Below are 25,627 nucleotides of genomic sequence, written 5' to 3'. Positions count from 1 at the left end.
ACTGGAGTGATAGTGATAGTAGTGAGCTATGAAGAGACACTATAGTGGCTCTAGTGCCTCTTCACACTAGAACACTGGAGTGACAGTGACAGTAGTGAGCTATGAAGAGACACTGTAGTGGCTCTAGTGCCTCTTCACACTAGACATACCTCTTGGGAGGTGCATCCATGACCTAAGAAGGGTTATTGAGAGTCATTATTAGAGTATTGTAGTGAGGAGATGATGTACTATTGAGAGAGAGAGAGAGCCAGAGATAGTAAATTCTATCAAAACAATGTAACTATTTGAGAGAGAGAGAGAGAGAGAGAGAGAGATAGTAAATTCTATCAAAAAAATGTAAGGATTATTGAGAGTCATTATTAGAGTATTGTAGTGATGAGATGATGTACTATTTGAGAGAGAGAGAGAGAGAGAGCCAGAGATAGTAAATTCTATCAAAAAAATGTAACTGTATATGAGAGATTGAGAGAGAAAACTATCAAGACATTGAAGATGAATACTATGTGATTGATTTCCATTCAAAAATGGTATATTCCTTTATGTTCTTTGTTCTATTGATGGATTCTATGAAGATGTTGAAGATTATGGTTGATTCTATCAAATCCGTGGGAGATATCTACTATGATGTTGCGTGAAGATTTGTTGTTTTCTTTGTTTTGGACATCAAAAGAATGAAATAAAAGCTTGTTGATGTTACAAGATAGATTTTCTTGCAATAGAATCTCCTTTTCCTTGGTGTTCCTCCTAGGGCTTCAAAATCTGAAAGCTTTTTGACTTTACCATTTGCAGCAACAAAAGAAATAGTATCTGTGCCCGCAGCAGGGCATTTTGCATCATTTCCAACTATCACAGTGATGGATTCTTGTAGAGGTTGCATTGAACTATATAGACCTTTCTTGTTGGTCATGTGACAGGAGGCCCTACTATCCAACACCCTGAGTCAGTGGTAGATTCTTCTTGCGCTGAGGAGCATACTTCCTCAATGGTCACCATGAATAACTCCAACTTTTCTTCAGCCATATTGACTGTCTCTTTCCCTTTACTTTTAAGGGTACCATTCTTTTCATCAGCCTTCTTGACACGACAATCTACGATTGCATGTCCTTTCTTCTTGCAGTTTCTTCTTGTAGTAGAAGCACTCTCCTTGAAACTTCTTCTTACCGCCCTTTTTCCTTTTGTCCCCGTCATTTTTGGTGGAGGAACTACCTTTGCCTTTTGCATTGGCAGAGAATGCAGCATCTCATTGTTGCTTCCTTCTCGGGCTTTTAGCCTCAACTTCTCCTCCATCAATAATACACAAATCTCCTCAAAAGTCAAAGTTTGAGGTCTCACCTGAGTATTAAGGGCAGTTACTAGTCCATCAAAATTTTGTGGACAAATCTGAAGATACCTCAGAGCTAGCTCTTCGCTAGTATTTTGTATCCCAACGCCAACCATCTGGTCGCGCACATTCTTAATCCGAGTGATGAATGATTCAACCGTCTCTCCTTCAGCAAACTTCTCTGGTGCTAGTTGATTCTCCAAGTTTTGAATCCTTGTTTGGTTTCATGTTTCATACTGACTCCTTATTACATTCTAAGCCTCTGATGCTTTGGTTGTATGTTGAATCAAAGTCAAAACACTATCAGAATAGCTTGTAACTCAGGCACACAATGCATCTACATTCCTTCGTATCCAAGCTCGCAGAAGATCTGCATTCGGAGGAATCATCACATTAGAATTCAACGGGTCGGGTATAGGCTGTGGTTCTGTATCAATCCTTAGCACAATCTCCAAAAGCTCATAACAATCAAGGATAGTTGTAATTTTGAACTTCCACAAGGTGTAGTTTGTACCATCTAACTTGCCTTTGTTGAAGGTGGGTGGACGAATCCTCAGTGTTTGAATAGCTGGTACAACAGCACCACTTCCTGCACCACTTCTTGATGCGTAAGAACTGCTTCCAAAAGACGACATTGTTCCTCTTTGTTGTTGAAACCTTTACCTCTTGCGCACTCTTCGATCCCTAGAGCCCCCTAGGCTCTGATATACCATGTAAAAATTACATGGCGCAGCGAACAAAATCTAAGAAAGAGATAGAGAGTACACAACAGATAAGAGGAGAATAACAAAATTTCTTTATCTCCAAACAACTGATACAAAGATGGCTCTATCCACCACCCATGCGCTTCCACTGTGAAGCTTAGATGGCAATCTAGACATAAGATAGGTGAAGAGCAACTCTGACTGGGTGAAAGATGGATAATTGATGGCTGTGAAGGCATTCCGCTTTTATAGCTTGTGAAGGGGGTTATGATGGATGACCTTCCATATGCACCTGTGTTTGTTGACCTTCCATATGCACATGTGTCTGTTGGCCTTCCATATGCACATGTGTTTGTTGACCTTCCATGTGCCCATGTGTCTATTGACCTTCATGCGCACCTCCACTAGTTGGCCAGGGAATATTCTAGGAAATATTCCCTTTACCATTGGCTAGGGCCCTTGATAACTCTCTTACCCCGCAACTCGATGCAATGTGCCTCGAGTTGCTACCCAAAGATTAGACCCACAACGGTCACCTTTTTGCCATCCAATCATATAGACCTCATCTGACATACAAGCCAGGACTCAACCAATGTCGGGGCTCACATATGGCTTCTCCTCATAATGGAGGCCTTACAACTTTGAGCACCATGGATCATTGGTGGCACCTTATGAGGGGGGGGGGGGGGGGGGGGGGGGGGGGGAGCATTGAGCATATCTAACAAAGTAGAGGTAAGATTTGGTGTTGTGTCATGCAGCCTTGGAATAAACCATTCATTGAAGTTAGGATTGAATTCTAATGAAGCATGCCCATTAAGAAGTTTTGGGTCATGGGTGAGACAAAAGATATATCTAGTGACATCAATTATCATGTCTCATTGTCCTAATTGACTTGCAAGGTGTAGCTCTTCCTTTGAAAGATGTTTGTCACACAAGGGATCAAGGTTAGCCAATTTAGAAATGTTGACACCATGGAAAAGTGAAAGCACTTAAAGAGATGTAGGAGAAACATATGTAGGATCATGCATTGAAGTCCAAAATGCCTATCTTTGCTTAACAATTGTCATTATGTGGCTACCATATCGTGTAGCTAACCCTCGACTAGAATACCATTTTTTTAAAAACTCACTTTGTCCTTTTTCTTTCTTGGACAATGGTGCAACATCTTCCCAACTTCAAACAGGACATGACCCAACAACACACCTCATTTGGCTACGAACACTGACTTGAAAGGATTCAATGACATACCAATCATCCTACATCTTTGGAACATAGTCTAAGGTGCTTTAAGTGCTCCGCTTTGCTATCGAAAACAAAAAATCATCAATGAATACTCTCATAAAAGTTGTTAAATATGGTTCAAAGGTTTTGTGAGCAGCTCCTTGAAATTCAGATGGTCCATTTTTCAGCCCAAAGTTCATAACTCTGTTAATATAAGCTCCCCACTCTGTAATGAAAGCTGTCTTATCCATATCTTCTAGATGCATCCTAATTTGATTATATCCTGAAAAACCATCTAGGAAACTATACATATCCTGACCTGCTATATTATCTAGAAGAGAATCAGTAAAAGGATTGGGCAAGGGTAATGGTAGCTGCATTTAAATTCCTATAATCCACACAAACTCTGATCTTCCCATTCTTCTTTGGCACAACAACAATAGGAGATAACCAAGTAACCTCATTAACTGGTTTAATAAACCCAACTCTCAAAATCTTTTCAATTTCTTTATTGATCTATTTGGCATAATTAGGATTCATTCTATACCTCTTTTGAACAATAGGCTTAGCATCCTTTTTCAAGTTTATCCTGTGATGACACACAACTGGATCCAATCCCTTCATGTCTATATAATCCCAAGAAAAAATATATTGAAACTCTCTGCACAACTAAATTAGATCCTGCTTGAAATTATCATCCACAAAACACTCACATTGATGGGTTTAAGCTGGTCTTCAACATTCAGGTTAACCTCCTGAACCTCATATTCAACCACTCTTGCCGATCTTCTCATTGTATTCCCATATCTTAATTCATCCTAAACAATAGCTTTCTTCCCTTCCTCATCTAATGTACCAAAACTGTCCATGAAACTATCCATATCAATTTGTTGTTTATTAGGTATTTTGTGTTGCAAAACTTCAAGATGAGTGGTACCTTGGTCTTGAATTAATTTATTCCTTTCATGCCCTGACCTATCCTAAAATTCAGGATTCTCCTAACCTTTAAGAAAACCTTCTGATTGCTATGTAGGTTGATTTTGACCTGCAATTTCAATAGGTTGCTGCTCCATAAATACATCTCCAACCATATTGGGTTGCTCTTGATACCCTTGTATAATACCATCAACATCTATCTCAAAAAGGGGAACTACAGAAGGATTTTCTTGAAGATATAATTCCTCCTCATCATCTTCTACTTCATTTGCAAGGTCAATAGTTTGTTGTTTATCAAGTATTTCGTGCTGCAAAACTTCACGATGAGTGGTACCTTGGTCCTGAATTAATTTATTCCTTACCTGTCTTGAACTTCACGATTCTCCTAACCTTCAAGAAAACCTTCTCATTGCTATGTAGGCTAATTTTGACCTATAGTTTCAACAGGTTGCTACTCCAAAAATACATCTCCAGCCATATTGGGTTGCTCTTGATACCCTTGTATAATATCATCAACATCTATCTCAAAAACTAGAACTATAGAAGGATTTTCTTGAAGACATAATTCCTCCTCATCATCTTCTACTTCATCTACAAGGTTAATAGTTTGGGCCATGACAGGTCTAGATGAACTCTTGAAAATAACCTTATTCACTATAGATAACCTAGTTTCCTTAAGTCCTCTTGGAATACACACATAATCATTTCCCCAATCCTACTTGAGTTTAGCCAATCTAAACCATGGCCTCCCCAATAGCATTGTATAAGAATCCCCAATTTTTGACATTCTCAAGACCACAAATTTGACCCTAAACTTCAAGCTAGATACTCGAATTTGTTGATTTTTAAGAATACCCAAAGGCTGTAACCTCCTTTGGTATGCCATTGGAACCTAAAATGGGGCTGACAATAACTCTTCTTGCTTATTTGCCAAATATGTATGTTTAGGAAGTATATTAGCTCCGAAACCTCCATCCAATAGAACATAATCATACTTACTACCTGCATACTCAACCTGAATGGTAGGTACTTGATAATCCACAACTTCTTGTTGGGTTGGTATCACTGCTTGACAGTCATGAACTATTTGATCCTAAACTGCTATACTTTTAAGGACTTCTTGTTGCTTTTTCCCGATCTTCAGAAGCAACTTCTCCTTAAAATCTTGGTATTAGATCCAAGATTTTCTCCAAATTTAAATGAAGAGAACACTTTGCTAAAGCTTGGAATAGCTCTTTCGAGCCTCCTTGCTGTAATTTTGAGCAACAATACTATCAAGAAACTGCTCCTGATCTTCAGGAGACTGGTTGTGCTGTTCAGGAGCATACTCCTGAATCTCAAGAAACTGCTCCTGCAATTCAGGTCTTAGCAGACCTGAATTCCCTACATCATCAAGTTGATCAGCTTCACATTTTTCAGCAAGTTTTTGCACCTTTCTCACCTACTTTGTTGCCTTTTTCCTTATCTTCTCTTGTTCCTGCCAATCAAGCTTCATACCTTCTTGACTTTTGGTTACTACTAAAACCATTGGTTCCTCAACATTCCTCTACTTCAATGCAATTAGAACAATCACAATGAACATGCATACTTATAGCATTAGTGTTACCTGACACCTCCTTTGCCTCTTCTTGAACCTTCTCTTCCTGAATTTTCTTGCAGCTAGCAGTTCATGTACCATTAGGAGATTGCATTTTCTCATATTGATCAGGTAACTCTATAAAGACTGCTACAATTAGGGTAGGTGGATGCTATTGGTGAGATTCTCCTACAGGTCTTCTATCATGGCAGGACCTTGCTACTAGCATTCCTCTCTCAGTCCTATGCCTTGCCCAAAGTTTACAGTTTGGTCCAACAAAGTGGCCTTGACCTCCACAATAGTAGCATGCTCCCGTTTGGATAGTTTGTTGATGTGCCTGAAAATTTCCCTAAGGCTGTCTAGCCTAGATTCTTCTAGGTCCCCTGAAGGGTCTCTATGACATGGTGTCAAGAATAATCTGATTTACTATAGCTAGTTGAATAGGTCTTGGCCTATCCTACATTACTGGCATCTACTGTGCCATCCTGAAATAGGATTATACCAGCAAGTCCTAGTCTCATGGCCCTTTCTCTAGCGTATCTCATAATGCTTGTCCTTCTTCTTACTTTCAAAAATACCCAAATCTTTTAGCTTCTATTTTATCATTTTATCTAGCTTGTTGTCCTCTGACTTCCTCTTATCTTTGTCCTTTGCTTTCTTCTTTTTAGTCTTGGCTGATCCTGATTTCTTCTTTTTCTTCTTATGCCTCCTCCTACTAGAGTTATCCTCATTAGAGTCACTTGAATTATCATTTGAATCAGAATTGTAATCACTATCCTCATCATCATTGTCTGTGTCTAAAATCTGACCCTAGATCTGCATCAAAATCGGAGTCTAAAGAGTCCTGATCTTTACTGTTCTTAGATCTGGAGGTACCAAGTCTTGTTTTCACTCTCATAGTTGTTCTTATCAATGTGTCCAATGTATCATTCTGACCCATCTCTACATTGGAAATATGATGCCGAATCTTACCTCTTATGCCCTTCATAAAATAGGTAATCTACATTTCCACTAAAGGTGTATCATTAGCATCCAGCCTATTCAACAAGTTTCTGAATTTTTGGGCATAGTCCTCCACCAACATAGCCTTTTTTTTAATCTTCTTAATCTTCCTAATCTTCCTTAGAATATTTCCTGGAGTTTCCTCGAGTTTTCTCCTTAGAATATTTCCTGGAGTTTTCTCCAGGATTTTTCTCCCAAAAATTCTATGTTTAAAGCATCATATGAATTGAAGGATGCCATACCATAACTGGCAAACCAGTCCATAGCTTTCCCCTGAAAGGTGGCAGCAAATTGTTGCTTTTTGACTTGGTCCCCATACATTTGGTTTAAGCCACTAGCTTTCCATATTGTCTCAAACTGGGCCACATGACAATCAGGGTCTTCTTTTTCTTTCTTGAAAACTTAGAGGCTCTAACTTTTGGGCTAACAATCTTATTTGGATTCATTATGTTCCGCTTATAAGGCCTCTACAATGGTGGTAGAGGATTAAGATTTAAAAACTTCTTAGATTGACAAGTTGTACCTCTCAGTAAAAATGATCTCCCAAGCATTATATGTTGCAGTCTTTCAAGTGCTTGCTTAGGACGAGTTTCTTAATCTTTAAGTGGTAATGATAGTTCCTCATCTTCTGAAACATCAAGTGAAACTTCAGGAGTCGAAAGGGTTGGAAAATATTCTTTAGAACCAGCAGGAGAATTATAAATGGTTGTTGTACCCCAAGAGGGACCCACATCCTGATCACCCTGACTAATCAGGTACAGCTTGTTCTTCATCCAGCCTACCTAATATTGCAACAACCTTTGCATCATCAAGAAAAAATTCCTGCTATTGCTGCCTTACCAATGCCTCCCTTAACTCCCGTGATCTACTCCTGGTAAGGATAGGGTTTGTATGATAAGGGTGATTGCCTAACATAAATGTTTCCCATAAAAGGCACCTAGTACATGATCAATGCCATCAGCATTCTTGTCGCATAGATCTCTCAGGAATTGGTTCCAGATCTGCTCCTAAATCAAGAAATTATTTTCCTAAAACTGGCAAGGATCGCCAAAGTGTTCTACCCTCTTAGAATATCATAACAATTCAGACACAGTGTTCTACCTAAGAGAACATCACAATACAACAGAGAACATTCCTGAATGGATTTAGTACCATTAACGCTTCATAACATTCAAGAAATACATTCAAACACAAAGCACACATCATACTCAGCAACATAGAATTGCTGATCATCAAATACTACATTGTTTCCTATCTCCATAGCCATCATTGATTGAACAACTTGAAAGAGAATAACATTAACACTCAAGAGACAATCAAAAGATAATGGGATCAAACATCAGCCGCTGCTAGTTCTTGGCGTTGCACTCAGTCGTATTCTTTTTGTTAAAAAGGCAACTGCTTGAATACAACTGCCTGATGTTTTTTACCTATGCCCTAACTTTTAGGCGAAACATCATATGAAGTATAAGGACTGTTGTACATATGTTGATCCAAAAGACTATATGCATACTAATATTAAGGCATAAAATAGTACTAAATATACGATGAATTTCAAGTCCTAACACAAGATTTGGTATTCATTGAGAAGTTTCCAAACATCATCAAATAGGAGATTCTAAAGAAGCTTCAAGAGCCATGGTCAGTGGAGGTTCACGATAACAAGAAAGAAAAGAGTTGGAATTTGTTCATGAATGCTCAATAACAAGATTTGTGAGTCACATGGTGCATTGACAATCTCCTATTTGTCCAATTAGCAACCCATTAGAAGTTGGTGGATAGAGTTTTCTTTACAACATACACTATTGAAACCATCAGAAGTTGGCATTACTATGATGATGGCACCATAACAATCCTCAAAAGAATGAGTTTTGACACTTTTAGAATGGAATATCTTCCAGCGGATTGAAAGTTGAATTTAGAGACGTAGAAAAGCAAGAAGTAGAAAAAATGTTGGCAAGAGAGTCCTCCAGAGAGTGAAGTACCATGTGATTTTATTCTGATTGAGTACATACCAATGGATAGAGCCAACTCCCTAATGAATGATGCAATCAAGAGGCAAGCACTAGAACGAGTTTAGAGATATGTGATGATGGGACCTCAAATGGGCCGGCATTGGCTAAGGCACTAGCCAGACCTCAAGCACTCAACAGACAACCCCACCACATGGGCCACGAGCATCTGTCGAGGGATACACTATCCTTAAACACTAATCACTACGCGTTTATAGTCTGTAATCCAACAGATGTTCCCTTTCCCATCTCTACAAAGGGAGATTATATCGGCATTAAATGCCACATATCACAGACACAAGGGCACCCCACCGGTTGATTCCTGTGGCCCTACTGCAGCTCTCCTACATCTTAGGGATTGGCCCCAATGCTTTGCTTCCACACATAGACACATTCGAAACAAACTCCCCTCTTAGTGCCGATATATTTAACATTCCATGAATGCATTGATTCTCACTTATCCATCCCCTTTGACCCACAGTCTAAACCTACAACCGGGTTGCTCACTCTCTCTACACGTGGGTCATCCTAAAGAAACCAAGTGCTATGCATCCAGGAGCTTGTAATTAACACCATTTAAGGATGCTTGATGCAAATGTGTACATGATTAAGTTCTCAAGCAATTGAAAAATAGTCTCGTGCATTGTGCAAATCCATTCTTTTCATGTTTCCATACCCTAACGCATGATTGCTGTAATGAGAGAAGACATTGAGCCTTACACTTGTGCTATACTTTCCTTTATTTAACTTAACATCATCCTATATGAATAATGCAGCAAATACGTTAGATTTTATATTATATTTCAGCACTCAAACTTCCCTCCTCCCCTATTGTTTAAGGTCCTGCCTCATTGCATAGGTAATGGGGTGATTTCATGTGTATTTCGCACGAAATAAGCAGTAAATACTCACAAAAATATATAAATGGGGATAACCTGAGGTAAACCCTCATGCTTTATTCTCATTATATAATCACAGACACATCCATAATTTTCCATAATTTTCCTCGTCTGTTCCCTATTTTTCCCCCTTTTAAAAAACATTTTTCTCCATTTTCTCTTATTTTTCCTTATTTATTATCAATAAAAATAAAAGAAAATTAGCATTATTTTAGAGCTGTGGCTCTTGAGTCTTTAAACAACAAACATGTAGAGTTTATTGGTGTTTTTTTCATGCCTTTTCCATTTTAAGCCTTAAAATCCTATTTTTACTTTAAAAACCATGCTTTTCGGGTTTTTTCCATTTATTTCCCACACTTTAAGTGTATATTTTTTGATTTTTTTATTTTGAAAGATTAAAACCAAGAGCAAATAACATGTCCATCAATTTTCAGCCCATATGAACATTGTTAACCCCATCAAATGTGGAAAAAGAGCCATTTTCTTTGTAAAAATGTCATTACCATGTATCTTTTATTATTTCGGGTTTTGAAACTTGTTGCAGGTCTACAAGCCAGGCCCCCTTTAATACTCAGTCTACCTCCACACTACCATCTTCAACCCACCTTCAATTTAGAAGCAATCGAGTACCGCGCCCCGGACGAGCATTCACCAACCAGGCTTCATTCTTCTTCACACGCAGAAATAGCCCCTTGCAGGAGAGAGAGGGAGGAGAAAGAAAGACTGAAATATGATCTCCACAACCAGGCAACCATTTGAGGAGCGGACTAGAGCAATGGAGAGCAAAGATCAAGGGTAGAGTAGGCATGTAATCGGTTGGGGAGGGGCTGCTTGCAGCCCCCATAACCCATCCTCAATGATTGGAGATAGAGCCCTCTTCTTGCACGTTGCATGAAAAATGGCGCCTCCCTCCCACAAATTCATTTTTTTTGTGGTTAGGGAGTCCCCAAAGGTCATAACCTTTTGGCTCTTCTAAAGTCCTTTCACATTTGACTTTGAACTTGGCCTCTCGGGCACTCCCTCTTCCGCGTCCGGTGTCCAAATTGCTGTTCGAAAAATCTTGGGCATCCATCTTGAAGTCCTCCACTGAGAAGCATCCCCCAGGGTCCTGTCTGACATGCCAAATAATTATGAAAATTTTTCAACTATCATCAAGTGGGTCTTTTAAGCCTTTTCTAGCATTGCCACTTAAAATCGTACTGATTGTCACCACCGCCTTCGATGAAGTCAAAATTTTCCCTAAAATTTAGAATTTTTGGCTATTTTTAAGCACTTCTCGGCATAAAAAAGTATATGTCGTTGGCGATCACGGGATAGGGTGACTCAGTCCGTCAAATCCCACGGACAAATCTGCACATAAACACAACCACGAAGAGCATCAAGCTGATACAAAATAGATACACAACAAAACACAACACAGCTCTCACCCTACCCCCTTGTCAAAACCAAGGCATGAAATCCACGAGGAGTAGGCCTAGCATAATAGAAAGTCGAAAACTAGTCACTAACCAACTGTTCCAACACAACCAAGCTAAAAAGATCTATCCAAGAGGCCATTCGAAGTGGTGGTCTGAACTACCTACCTAACAAAGGACAACTCAACTAGGAGCTCCTACTAGGTGAGGACTCTTATAGCCTGATTAACAAATACTGTCATTTAGCACATTGGGTCTTTAGCCTCTTATTTTCCATACTTGGGCATGTAAAAAGGAGGGAGCTGAGCGTAGTGACCCAAGGAGAACAAGGCATCGGCCTTAGGTCTTGTCTCTATACCCAAGAACCTACCAAGCTCACGCAAGGCGACACTTAATACTTTTCTAATGCTCACTTTTACTTTCACTCCAACCTTCTTATATTCATTGTTTTTCAACTAGAAGCCACCCCTAGGAAGACAAGGCATCAGCCCTAGGTCTGACTCGTCCCCAAGAACCAGGCCTTCGCAAGGCGATAAACAATAGCTCAAAGATATTTCTTTCTTTCCATTTCTATTTTTATAGGGCTTAAAAATCCTTTTTACACACTTCTGTATATTCATATATTGACGTTCAGATATTTAGGGTTTTGTCTCTTTCCATCATCATTTTAGTAGGCTTCTCTAACTGCCTCACAACTAACATAAACTCCTAGAATGGTCACCTAGCAGGTTAGCAAAACAGTGTCACTAGAATTCCCATCTAAAACAGGTCTTACAATACCTGACAATACCTTGCAGGAGGCAATGACTACTCAGGTCTCCCCCAAACTTACACAGCCTAAACCTGGGGCTTCATGCCTCAAGTGCCAATCCCCAACAAACAAAAGAAAGTAACCCTTACACGCACATATATCGTTAATTGCTTAAGGGAAAAGACTCGGAAAGGGGACGAAACCACTTGGAATGGCCACAAGAAGCTCCTTCACAGCAAAGGCTCCCTCCAACAACTTCGTTAACCTATATGATGCAGTCACTACAACAAAAAATCATGGAATGTACCTGCACCAAACAGACGTGTAATATCCCCTGTGCGTTTCCCCCCATGAGAACCCCACCTATTTTTTTAAAAAAAATTAAAACAAAATTTTTAACTCTCCCTCTTTCTCCCCTGCCGTCTGCATGGCAGGGAGAGAGAGTGTGTGTGAATAAAGGGGGAGAAGGGGGCATGCAGCCCACGTGGAAGGGGGTGGCGGCTGTGAGTAGCCGTCTTCCCCTCCCCCCCTTACCACCTCCTCCCACCATATAAGGAGGCAGCGCCCCCCTGTGGTGGTTGGCTACAGCGCCCCCTCCTCCCTGGTGAGCATACCGCCCTCCCCTCCCTCATGGCCTTCAGCAAGCGCCCCCCTCATCGATAGCCAGGATGCCCCCGTGATCTACAGTAGCAATGCCACCCAGCTTCTCCCCTACTCCGCCAGGCCGCTAGGATGCCCCCCCCCGGGTGATCTGATGAAGAGAGAGAGAGAGAGAGAGAGAGAGAGAGAAGAGGGAGAGAGAGAAGGAGAAGAAAAAGAAGAAGAGAAAAGAGAGAGAGAGAGAGAAGGAGAAGAAGAGAAGAAGAAGAAGAGGGAGAGAGAGAGAGGAGAAGAAGAGAAGAAGAGAAGAAGAAGAAGAAAAAGAAGAAGAAGAAGAAGAAGAAGAAGAAGAGGGAGTGAGAGAAGGAGAAGAAGGAGAAGAAGAAGAAGAAGAAGAAGAAGAAGAAGAGGGAGAGAGAGAAGGAGAAGAAGAGAAGAAGAAAAAGAAGAAGAAGGGAAAAAGAGAGGAGAAGAAGAGAAGAAGAAGAGGGAGAGAGAAGAAGGAGAAGAAGAGAAGAAGAAGAAGAAGAAGAAGAGAGAGAGAGAGAGAGAGAGAAGAAGAAGAAGAAGAAGAAGAAGAAGAAGAAGAAGAAGAAGAAGGAGAGAGAGAGAGAGAGAGAGAATAAGAGAAGAAGAAGAAGAAGAAGAAGAAGAGAGAGAGAGAGAGAAGAAGAGAAGAGAGAGAGAGAGAGAGAGAGGGAGAGAGGGAGAGAGAGAGAGAAGCTTCTTCTCCCCCCTCAAAGAGAGGTCAAACACCCCTCTGGTCATTTTCGCAAATGCGCCCCTCCCCCCTTCAATCTCTTCTTCCACTCAAGGAGAGGCGATGAATCTTGCATAGGAGAGTGCGAGAACGCTATCACTCGTACACGCATCTTCGAGTATGGCCCCGAAGCGTAGCTCCAAAAAGATGGCCGGAAACCCTATAAGTGCGGATGGAGGTTCGAAACAAGGTGGCACTGCAACTGCGAATGGTTCATCAGGCATCAATACCATTGGAATCACGGCATCACTCCAAACCCAGGTGTGAACTTAGTTGGGATGTATGTAACAAGCAAGATAATTTCCGTCGTAAGATGTCATCATAATTCTTGCCAAAAATTGCCAAAAATTCTTGCATTAAGTGCAATGCTCTTTGCACAAGTTCTTGCTTAAAACGCATTTCAGAGGACATTGAATGAAACAAAGTGCATGTCCATATCGCAAGATGGATTCTAAGGTACATGTAATAAGTTGTAGAAAAGATTAAAAGTGCAGCTAGGCTCATACAATAATTACATTAAGTTATAAAGGTGAGATCATTCAAGAAGGTTATGGGTCATGTAAGTAATTACGTAGAGGATAATGTTAAGGTTGCATGCTTAGAAAATACCTTCCCATGTGTGGCATAGAACATCATGTGGATTATATCAAAATTGTAAGCATTGAAAGAAGGCATGACATTACGTTGTGTGCATTAAAGTTGTTGGGAAAATTCAATGTTGTTTGTAATCTACCAAATGGGACTGAGATCCATGAATCCCATGTCAAAGTCCTTGGTGACTTCAAGAGGGATAGGTAAAAGCTTAAGCGCCTGTGAGTATTATTAAGAGGGCTTAAGAAGATTATACTTAAGTCAGAGTAGGAACTGTTGTAAACAGAACCATCTTGACCAGCCATGGTCAAGGGGATAAACACTCTTAATCAATTAAGATCAAAGATAAAGGTACATAGCTACTCCAAAGGATCTAGGAGATAACCTGCAAATTGACCAACCGAGGATGACGGGGTTGTCCATGACCTATTTTTACCAAGAGACCTAAGGTAAGGATAATTAGGGTCAGTAGGGTATAAACCCTAACCTGAAGATTAAGGGAAAACAAGCAACCTAGCTTGCCAAGCCCTTGGATCTCGTCAAGTCGCGAATGATCCAGGATCAAATGCTGGGAGCATTCGGAAAGAAGGAATCACACCTTAGCAGTTGGTCGTACAAACAGCCTCCGAAATGATCGTGATTGTGCACTTAGGTACATTGTTTGAACTTCTTTTCTCAAGGAACTAATTCAAGACAAAAAATTTAATGCTTCAGGTTAAAAGCTTGGAGGGAGAGGCAGGTTCAGTTACCTCTGACTGTCTGCCTGGCCCTATCCAAGGGTGTTGTTAGCCGCGCCGAGTATGTGGACCAAACCTGGCGCAAGAGGTCTCTTCGTGGGTGATGCTTGGAGTGGGAGGACGCTTGTGTGCCAGGGGAGGCTCTGGCTAGAAATTCCTTGCCTCCGAATCCCGCACAAGAGGCCGACGTGACTCAAGATGGGGTCTCGAGGCCCGTGTAATAGTCTACAGGCGAAACTTGGAGCTGCAATCCTGTTAATTGCTAGGATAGCCTTCGAGCATGACATTTGATGGATTCCAGGACTATGATAAATAAAGATCAGATATTTTAAAAATGAACTTGCTTGACTTTGTTTTTGTATCAGTGTCTAAGTTACGTGAAGGAACCTGTGATTAAAGTGATGAATTAAGGAAGTTGCTTTTGCATGTCAAACATAATGTGGTAGGTAATTAGATACCTAAGAAACTTGAGGAAAGTGCGATGGATGAGACTTGGGTCCATCCTACGAAAGGGTGGTCCCTGTTAACTGGGAACTTTTCTCAAAAGACGTGATAACAAGACTATGAAGACCTATCATCAGTAGAGTTAGAATCCCGATTTATGCTGTTTTAGGGGAAAGGAATGGGACTATGCCTTATGGCAGAGAAGTTGAGCTTCGCATCCCTCTCGTTTCCCATTCTCCATGAACCAAGTGCAGCATGAATCCGCTTCGACTCTGTTGTTCCTACGCAAAGTGGTCCATCTGGAGCTCGACGCTAGCTACTTCCTAGAGACTTTGCTGATAGGAAAGGAACCCTGACTTCAAGTTGATCCTAAGTGGGAACATCCGGACACTTCCACTCGGGGCAGACTCGGGAGGAACTAGATCGCAAACCCTATGACATTCCTTGCGAGTGCTAGGCAGTGCTTTCTAGACTCTCTTCCCCATGGGCTCCTAAGACGTGTCCCACAAGTGGGCAAGCGAACACGTTACAGTTGGTATTAGAGAGAACCAACGAGACCTAAAGATTATAAGGGAACTTAATGGAGGAAAATAAAGGAAGTAAGGGGATAAACAGGGGAAGGTGAGTAAAATAGAGCATTGTTTTATGTTAAAAACATTTCTTTACTCACTTATGGATGCTGGGTTGCAGAGTCACGAAGCATGGAACAAGTTATTGGTGTTCCAGGTCATGTTCATGACTGCAATGCAATGCATGCTTTGAATTATTGCCAAAGGCTTGGCATGATTGATATTCTGGACTACATTTATAATCCTTCACCCTTGTATACAGAGCGGAGATGGATGGGAGATTCAGGAATATACTACATAGCAGCCCACCGACTCATGTACCTTCAGACCAACTTGAAGAGAATCAAGTGGATGGAGGATTTAAAGATTGTGAAGCTATTCATCTTTGTCGAAGCTCACGTAAATGAACAAGTTATTGGTGTTCCAGGTCATGTTCATGACTGCAATGCAATGCATGCTTTGAATTATTGCCAAAGGCTTGGCATGATTGATATTCTGGACTGCATCTATAATCCTTCACCCTTGTATACAGAGCGGAGATGGATGGGAGATTCAGGAATATACTACATAGCAGCCCACCGACTCATGTACCTTCAGACCAACTTGAAGAGAATCAAGTGGATGGAGGATTTAAAGATTGTGAAGCTGTTCATCTTTGTCGAAGCTCACGTAAATGCAACTTTGCATGTTAACAATCGGCAAGTCAAGCAGAACAAGTACGTCTATGAAAAAGTGACACGGGTAATCTCTGTTGTTGTCAGAATCAAAGTGTTAGGGCACTATGAGAAGAACGGGTATCAAAGGAAGGGATACCCCAAGGTTCCTATGACTTACCGTTTCCTGAAAATCGATGAACCCACTCCATATTATTATTCCGTCCCTGTAGCCAATTCTAACACAATCCTATTTTCCCCAAACTAATGTATCAATCAGGTTGTTGTCCTACTTATCCTAAATAAATGTACTCAAAGGGTTATGCCTTCATGAATAAATAAGACTTTTTATCTTGATCGTAAATGTTAGCTAAGGTGTTAAGTGACTAAATCACTTAGTTAAAAGCTGTGCTAGTCATATTAAAGTAATATGGGAGCGTATGATAAGATGTTAACATAAAGAATCTTATTGTTCAGATGCAACCCCAAGCATAGGTTCCAAATCTGACTCCTGCACTAAGTCTAGCTATGGTTCAAGAGAAGAAATTCTTTCTCAAACAAATTAAGCCACCCGAGTTTGATGGCAAGGGAAGGATTGTTCAAGCCGACACCGAGATTTGGATTGAGTCCATGGAGGACTATTTTGAGGCAGTAGGAATTGCACCTGCTAACCAAGCCATGCTCACCAAACTTAAGCTAATAGGCAAAGCGAGACTTTGGTGGAAATAGTGGTGCAGAGATCAAGCGATCTCGTAGGGGATAGTCACTTGGGATAAGCTTAAGGAAGCTGTGCAAGGAAGGTATCTACCACTTGCCTACTGCACACAAAAGATGAATGAGTTCTATGACTTGAAGCAGCTAGGATTATCCTTGGAAACATATTATTCGAAGTTTGTTTCACTCCTAAAGTATGCACTCCAATGGATATGACACAACGGGTGTCAAAATTCTGTGTTGGGTTGAATCCACCCATAAACACTCGATTGGAATCAATGCACCCAACAGACCTACAAGACACACTCATTCGAGCTACTCCAATAATACAGGAGGTGCAGACCAAACCAAGGAACAATAGGATTTGGCCTTACAAAGAACAAAATAAGGGTATGTTTAAGGCTCAGACCAAGAGAGTGCAGGGTCAGAATCAGGGCCAAAGAAAGAAAGCTAGGGCCAATGCTGTCAACGACTTTGTTCCAACACAGAGTAATGATCGCAACCCACGTTGCTTCCATTGCAACGAGCCCGGGCACTTCAGGAGGGAGTGTCCCAAGCTTGGCAGAGGTAAGCGCTAAGGGCAATTCCAAGGTCAAAATAGAGCCGCTCATGGCCAAGGAACCACCGTTATGGCTAGAGGGAGAACCTCCAGTGTTTCCAACAAGGAGCTGGATGATGAAGAAGACCCATCCATGGATGTTGATATTGAGAGAGCAACGGTTCATGCCACTCTTCACAAGAAGGGTCCAAATCGCCAATTCTCGGTGATTCAAAACTCCATCAGAATATCAAGGTAAAATCTTCAAAACCCTAATTGACTATGGCAAGTACACATTCCTTCATTTTACCAATTTGTGCAAAAAGATTAGGGATAACCACAATAGATGCACCTACTTTACTCTTGGAATTAGCAAATGGTCATGAAGTCACTTGTACTAGGCAAAATGCTAAGGTGAAATTCCTACTGGGTGGGAAGCCAACTTCTATGAGATTCAGGGTAATGAACCTAGGTGTCCATGAATGTTTACTCGGAATGGATTGGCTAATACCCAATGATGCCCACATTCACTGTGGGAAGGGCCAAGTCTCCTTCTGCAATTCTAAAGGGAAACTAGTCACGACTCAAGGTGAGGCTGGTAAGCCAAAAATACAGTTGGAAAAAGCAACACGGATAATAAAAGGTGTTCAAAAGGGTCTACCTGTCTACCTGATTAAAATGAATAAGCTAGATCAGAATCAAGAATATGGAGAAGAACCTTCATGGTTAAAGGAATACACAGACGTATTTCCTAAAGATCTGACATAACTTCCTCCTCAAAGAGAAGTCGACCATGAAATCAAACTTGTGCCAGGAGCTGCACCAGTCGCAAAGAGGCCGTATAAGATGTCCATTCTAGAAGCTATCGAATTGAAAGAGCAACTCAAGCAACTGTTAGATCAAGGCCGACCTAGCAATTCACCATGGGGAGCTCCAGTGTTGTTCCAAAAGAAGAAAGATGGAACGCTTCGCCTATGCATTGACTACAGAGGGTTGAATCAGGCAACCATAAAAAATAAATACCCCATTCCAAGAATAGATGAATTACTTGACTGTCTTCAAGGAGCAAAGAACTTCTCAAAGATAGATGTCAGATCTGGATATTATCAGATAAGGATCAAAGAAGAAGATATTTCGAAGACTGCATTCAGTACAACGTATGGACACTTCGAATTCCTAGTGATGTCATTCGGGCTGATGAATGCTCCTGCTACCTTTAACAAGCTAATGCAGGATATCTTTAGGCCCTATCTTGATGAGTTCGTACTCGTCTTTTTTGATGATATCCTAGTCTACTCAAAACAGGAAAAGGATCATGAACCCCAGCTTCGCATTGTTCTTGAAACAATTAGAGCACACAAGCTTTATGCCAAAAAGAAGAAGTGTACATCTTTCAAGCTACAGATTGAATATATGGGATTCATTGTATCAGCAAAAGGAATTTCAGTAGATCTAGAGACATTGTGGAATGGCCAACACCAACTTCTGTCAAAGAAATACAAAGTTTTCTTGGGTTGACAGGGTGGTATAGAAGAATTTTTCATCAAAGATTATGCTTTGATTGCAGTACCTCTAACTGATCTACTAAAGAAGCAAGTAGCAATTGTATGGTCACCTGCTGAACAAACTAGCTTTGACAAACTAAAGCAAAGCTTAGTATCAACACCCATCCTGAAACTTCCTGATCTTAGTAAGGAGTTTGAAGTGGTAACTGATGCTAGCGTGCTTGCTTTAGGATGTGTACTTATGCAAGAAAGTCATCCCGTAGCATATTCTTCAAGAAAATTGAAGAGCCATGAAAGGAATTATACTATCCACAACCTAGAGCTGTTGGCTGTCATCCATGCTCTTAAACTTTGGAGACATTACTTGCTAGGTAACAAATTTTCCTTAATAACGGACCACAAGAGTCTTAAATGGATTTTCACCCAGAATGAACTCAATATGAGGCAACGTCGATGGATCGAAGTGTTGGAAGAATACGATTTTGAAATCAAATATAGGCATGGCAAAGAGAATGTAGTTGTCAATGCACTCAGTCGCAAGGCATTTCTAAATTCCCTCATTTTGCAAGATCCATCAATAGTAAGGTCTCTAGCCACAAAGGTATCAATGCCAAACAACCCAATTCTTGAGCTAGCAAAAGAAGAGGCATATCATGACCCAGTCTATTAGAAAATGCTAAGGGAGATCCCTATCAAGGATCAGGACCCGAAGCTAGAGATGAAGTATCAAGAATTCTCCATCAATAGTGGACTTGTCTACTTTAGGACAAGATTATGTATCCCTGCAAGCCAAACTCTCAAGTAGAAGATACTATGGAAAGCCCATGACTCCCCTTTCTCAGGGCATCCTGGTTATGCCAAGACCCTTAATACAGTTAGAAAGAGATATTATTGGGAAAGGGTCAAGGGAGACATACTCAAATATGTCACGGAATGTTTGTCCTGTCAACGCATTAAGGCAGAACATGTTAAAATGCTTGGGAAATTGCAACCACTGGACATTCCACAAATGAAATGGGAGTTTATTAGTATGGACTTCATTGTTGGCTTACCCCAAGTTCAGGGAGGATATAACTCTATTATGGTTGTAGTAGATATGCTCACCAAGGTCGCACATCTCATCCCTGTCAAGACAAACTATAAAGCTTTAGACATCGCAAGACTATTCATCAAGGAAATATTCAAACTTCATGGGTTACCCAGAAGAATCATTAGTGATCATGACTCTCTTTTCACATCACACTTATGGAGGGCTATCTTTGAGGCTATTGGAACTCAACTCTGTTTCAGTATAGCTTACCATCCCCAAACCGATGGTCAAACAGAATGAGTCAATCAAGTCATTGAAGATATGCTTAGGGAATATTGCTCTCACGAGCCCAAAGAGTGGATTCAATACTTTCAATTGGTTGAGTTTTCCTACAATGCTTCTTACCAACAGAGTATTCAGATGACCCCTTTCCAAGCATTGTATGGGCATGATTGCCGTACCCCTTTGAACTTCTTGGATCCAACCTTGAGGGTAGAAGCTTCTAGACAGATGCTAGAAGACATGGATGATCAAATAAAATTAATAAGACAAGACATTCAAGCTGCCAAGGATAGACAGAAGGCATAAGCTGATTTGAAATGGCAAGACAGATCCTTCGTTGAAGGTGATATGGTCTTCATCCATGTATGCCCTAAAAAGAGTTCACTATCCTTGGGAGAGTACAAGAAGCTAAGTCCAAGGTATTGTGGATCCTATAAGATCGCCAAGTGCCTAGGGCCTAATGCTTATAGACTATAGCTGCCTGCAACCCTAAAGATTCATAATGTATTCCACGTTAGCCTATTGAAAAAGTATCTACCTAATCCAAATCATGTACTTGATGATCAATAAATTGTAATGCCTAGCCAAGGATTCCTTGAGCTACGACCTGAAAGAATCCTAGATGTTAGGGAGAGGCAATTAAGATCTAGGACCTTGAGAGAATACCTCATCCAGTGGAAACATTATCCAGAAGAGGATGCCACCTGGATGGACGAAAATACACTCAACCAACAATATCCCCAGGTCTTCACAAGATGAGGACATCTTGATTCCTCAAGGGGGAGAGGATGTAATATCCCCCGTGCGTTTTCCCCCATGAGAAACCCCCCAATTTTTTTAAAAAAAATTAAAACAATTTTTTTTACTCTCCCTCTCTTTCCCCCTGCCGTCTGCATGGCGCGGAGAGAGAGAGAGTGTGTGTGTGCGAGTAAAGGGGGAGAAGAGGGCATGCAGCCCAGGTGGAAGGGGGTGGCGGCTGTGAACAGCCGTCTTCCCCCCCCTTTACCACCTCCCCCCACCATATAAGGAGATAGTGCCCCCCCTGTGGTGGTCGGCTACATCACCCCCTCCTCTCTGGTGAGCATGCCACCCTCCCCTTCCTCGTGGCCTTCAACAAGCTCCCCCCCGGTCGACAGCCAGGAAGCCCCCGTGATCTACAGCAGTAGCGCCGCCTAGCTCCTCCTCTGCTCTGCCAGGACCCCCCTCCCCCCCTCTGTGATTTGAGGAAGAGAGAGAGAGAGAAGATGGAGAGAGAAAAGGAGAAGAAAAAGAAGAGAAAAGAGGGAGAGAGAGAAGGAGAAGGAGAAGAAGAAGAAGAAGAAGGAGAGGGAGAGACAGAGGAGAAGAAGAAGAAGAAGAAGAAGAGGAAGAGGAAGAGGAAGAAGAAGAAGAAGAAGAAGAAAAAGAAGAAGAAGAAGAAGAAGAGGGAGAGAGAGAAGGAGAAGAAGAGAAGAAGAAGAGGGAGAGAGAAGAAGAAGAAGAAGAAGAAGAAGAAGAAGAGAGAGAGAGAGAGAGAGAAGAAGAGAAGAAGAAGAACAATAAGAAGAAGAAGAGAGAGAGAGAGAGAATAAGAGAAGAAGAAGAAGAAGGAGAGAGAGATAGAGAAGTAGAGAAGAGAGAGAGAGAGGGAGAGAGGGAGAGAGAGAGAAGCTTCTGGAAGCTTCTTCTCCCCCCTCCTCAAAGAGAGGTCACACACTCCTCTTGTCATTTTCACAAATACACCCCTCCCCCTTCAATCTCTTCCTCCACTCAAGCAGAGGCAGCGAATCTTGCATAGGAGAGTGCGAGAACTCTATCACTCGTACACCGTCTTTGAGTGTGGCCCCGAAGCGTAGTTCCACAAAGATGGCCAAAAACCCTGTAAGTGCAGATGGAGGTTAGAAACAAGGTGACACCGCAACCGCGAACGGTTCATCAAGCGTCAATACCACTAGAATCACGGCATCACTCCAAACCCAGGTGTGAACTTACTTGGGATGTATGTAACAAGCAAGATAATTTCCGTCGTAAGATGTCCTCATAGTAGGTGGAATTGATTAAAAATTGCATCGTAAATTGCCAAAAATTCTTGTATTAAGTGCACTACTCTTTGCACAAGTTCTTGCTTAAAACGTATTTCAGAGGACATTGAACGAAACAAAGTGCATGTCCATATCGCAAGATGGATTCTAAGGTACATGTAATAATCTGCAGAAAAGATTAAAAGTGCATCTAGGCTCATACAATAATTACATTAAGTTATAAAGGTGAGATCATTCAAGAAGGTTATGGGTCATGTAAGTAATTACGTAGAGGATAATGTTAAGGTTGCATGCTTAGAAAATACCTTCGCATGTGTGGCATAGAACATCATGTGGATTATATCAAAATTGTAAGCATTGAAAGAAGTCATGACATTACGTTGCATGCATTAAAGTTGTTGGGAAAATTCAATGTTGTTTGTAATCTACCAAATGGGATTGAGATCCATGAATCCCATGTCAAAGTCCTTGGTGACTTCAAGAGGGATAGGTAAAAGCTTAAGCGCCTGTAAGTATTATTAAGAGGGCTTAAGAAGATTTTACTTAAGTCCGAGTAGGAACTATTCTAAACAGAACCATCTTGACTGACCATGGTCAAGGAGATAGACACTCTTGATCAATTAAGATCAAAGATAAAGGTACACAGCTACTCCAAAGGATCTAGGAGATAACCAGCAAGTTGACCAACCAAGGATGATGGGGTTGTCCATTATCTATTTTTACCAGGAGACCTAAGGTAAGGATAATTAGGGTTGGTAGGGTTAAAAAAACTAACCCGAAGATTAAGGGGAAACAAGCAACCTAGCTTGCCAAGCCCTTGGATTTGGCCAAGCCGCAAATGATCCAAGATCGAATGCTAGGAGCATTCGGGAAGAAGGAATCACACCTTAGCAGTTGGTTGTACAAACGGCCTTCGAAATGATCGTGATTGTACACTTAGGTACATTGTTTGAACTTCTTTGCTCAAGGAACTAATTCAAGACAAAAAACTTAATGCTTCAGGTTAAAAGCCTGGAGGGAGAGGCAGGTTTAGTTACCTCTGGACTATCTGCCTGGCCCTATCCAAGGGGGTTGTTAACCGCGCCGGATATGTGGACCAAACCTACCGCGAGAGGTCTCTCTGTGGGTGCTGCTTGGAGCGGGAGGACGCTTGGTTGCCAGGGGAGGCTCTTGCTATAAATTCCTTGCCTCCAAATCCTGCACAAGAGGCCAACGTGACTCGAGATGGGATCTCAGGGCCTGTGTACTAGTCTACGGGCGGAACTTGGAGCAGCAATCCTATTGATTGTTGGGATAGCCTTCAGGCATGATACTTGATGCATTTAGATATTTGAAAAAGGAACTTGCTTTCGGGCATGATACTTGATGTATTCCGGGACTATGATAAATAAAGATCAGATATTTGAAAAAGGAACTTGCTTGACTTTTTTTTTGTGTCAGTGCCTAAGTTACATGAAGGAACCTGTGATTAAATTGATTAATTAAGGAAGTTGTTTTTGCATGTCAAACATAATGTGATAGGTAATTAGATAACTAAGCAACCTGAGAAAAGTGCGGTGGATGAGCCGTCCTACGGAAGGGTGGTCCCAGTTAGCTGGGAACTTTTCTCAAAAGACGTGATAACAAGAGTATGAAGACCTTGCATCAATAGAGTTAGAATCCCGATTTATGTTGTTTTAGGGGAAAGGAATGGGACTATGCCTTATAGCAGAGAAGTTGAGCTTTGCATCCCTCTCATTTCCCATTCTCCATGAACCAAGTGCAGTATGAATCCACTTCGACTCTGTTGTTCCTATGCAAAGTGGTCCATCTAGAGCTCGATGCTAGCTACTTCCTAGAGACTTTGCTGATAGGAAAGGAACCCTGACTTCAGGTCGATCCAGACTAGGACCACAGTTGAAAAAGAAGTCCTCCTCATAAGCAAAATTGGCTAATGAATCCCACAAACTGATTCCAATAACATGGAATGAACTGAAGAGATATGCTCTCAAATTCATCAAGTAGGGTTATAGTAGTTCGATGGTGCATACGAAGGATAGGGTTCTGGACTGTATATGTCCCATTAAGTTGATTTAAGATCAACTGGGAATCCCCTTTTACTGACAACCATCTAATGCCACCTTTCTTGGCAATATTCAATCCCATAATCAGGGCTTTATACTCTGCCATGTTGTTAGTGAATCCCACCTGGAAATAAGCAGCCAATTTCATTGTAACTGTTGAGTGTTGAAATGACTTGTTTTTTGGCTGATTTTTGTTGTTTTTGAGAGCTGAATGGTTGATTTTATGGGATGATTGATTGATTTGGAAGTGGATTGAGAGTGTTTTGGATGATATTGATTGTGTTTTGGAAGTTCATGATGTTTGTTGATGGTTCTGTGATGTTCTGATAGGTTCTGAATGGTTCTGTATACCTTCTGTTTTGTTCTGTTTTGGTCTGTTTTGTTCTGATTGTCTTCTGTAAGGAGGGATGGAGTATTGATTGATGAAGAATGAGATATTGTGAAAGCTTAGTGAATGGTTTGTGAGAGTTTGGAATGGGTTGAGAATGAGTTATGTAGTTTTGATGACCTTCTGTAACCTTCTGTAGGTCTTCTGTAGAGCTTCTGCTTCTGTTCTGTCTCTATTCTGTTCTGTACTGTAGCTGTTCTGGTACTGTTCTGTAGACTGTTCTGTAAGTGTTCTGTGGAATGTATGTATGACTTTGGGGAAAGTTTTCTAGCCTTGGAAAGAGGTGAATACAAGTGCAAAAGAGCTGAAGGAAGTGGAAGAAGTAGCTGCTGAAGACTCAAGAGAAGACTAGAGTGAAGTGACAGTAGTGAGCTATGAAGAGACACTGTAGTGGCTCTGGTGACTCTTCATATCAGACATACCTCTTGGGAGGGGTATCCACGACCTAAGAGGGATTATTGAGTGTAATTTTGGAGAGATTGTAGTGAGGATATGATGTATTATTGATGGAGTGAGAGAGAGAGAGTCAGAGATAGCCAATTCTACTCAAACAGAGTGATTGTATATGAGAGATTGAGAGAGAAGACTATGAAGATATTGAAGATGAATACTATGTGATGTATTTCCATTCAAGGATGGTGTATTTCTTTGCTTTCTTTGTTCTATTGATGGATTTTGTGAAGATGTTGAAGAATATGGTTGATTCTATTAAAAACCGTGGGAGATTTACATGATGCTGCATGAAGATTTGTTGTGCCTGGTGTTCTTTTCTTCATTGTGATCATATGAAACATGATAAACAAGCTTGTTGATGTTACAAGATAGATTTTCTTGCAAGAGAATTCCCTTTTCCTTGGTGTTCCTCTCGGGGCTCCATGTTTTTGGTGCGCAGCCG

Source organism: Lygodium microphyllum, chromosome 1 (genome assembly GCF_053477565.2).
Source record: "Lygodium microphyllum isolate KBCC chromosome 1, Lygodium_microphyllum_v1.1.10, whole genome shotgun sequence".
NCBI classification, from domain to species: Eukaryota; Viridiplantae; Streptophyta; class Polypodiopsida; order Schizaeales; family Lygodiaceae; genus Lygodium; species Lygodium microphyllum.
This window is presented reverse-complemented; position numbering follows the sequence as displayed.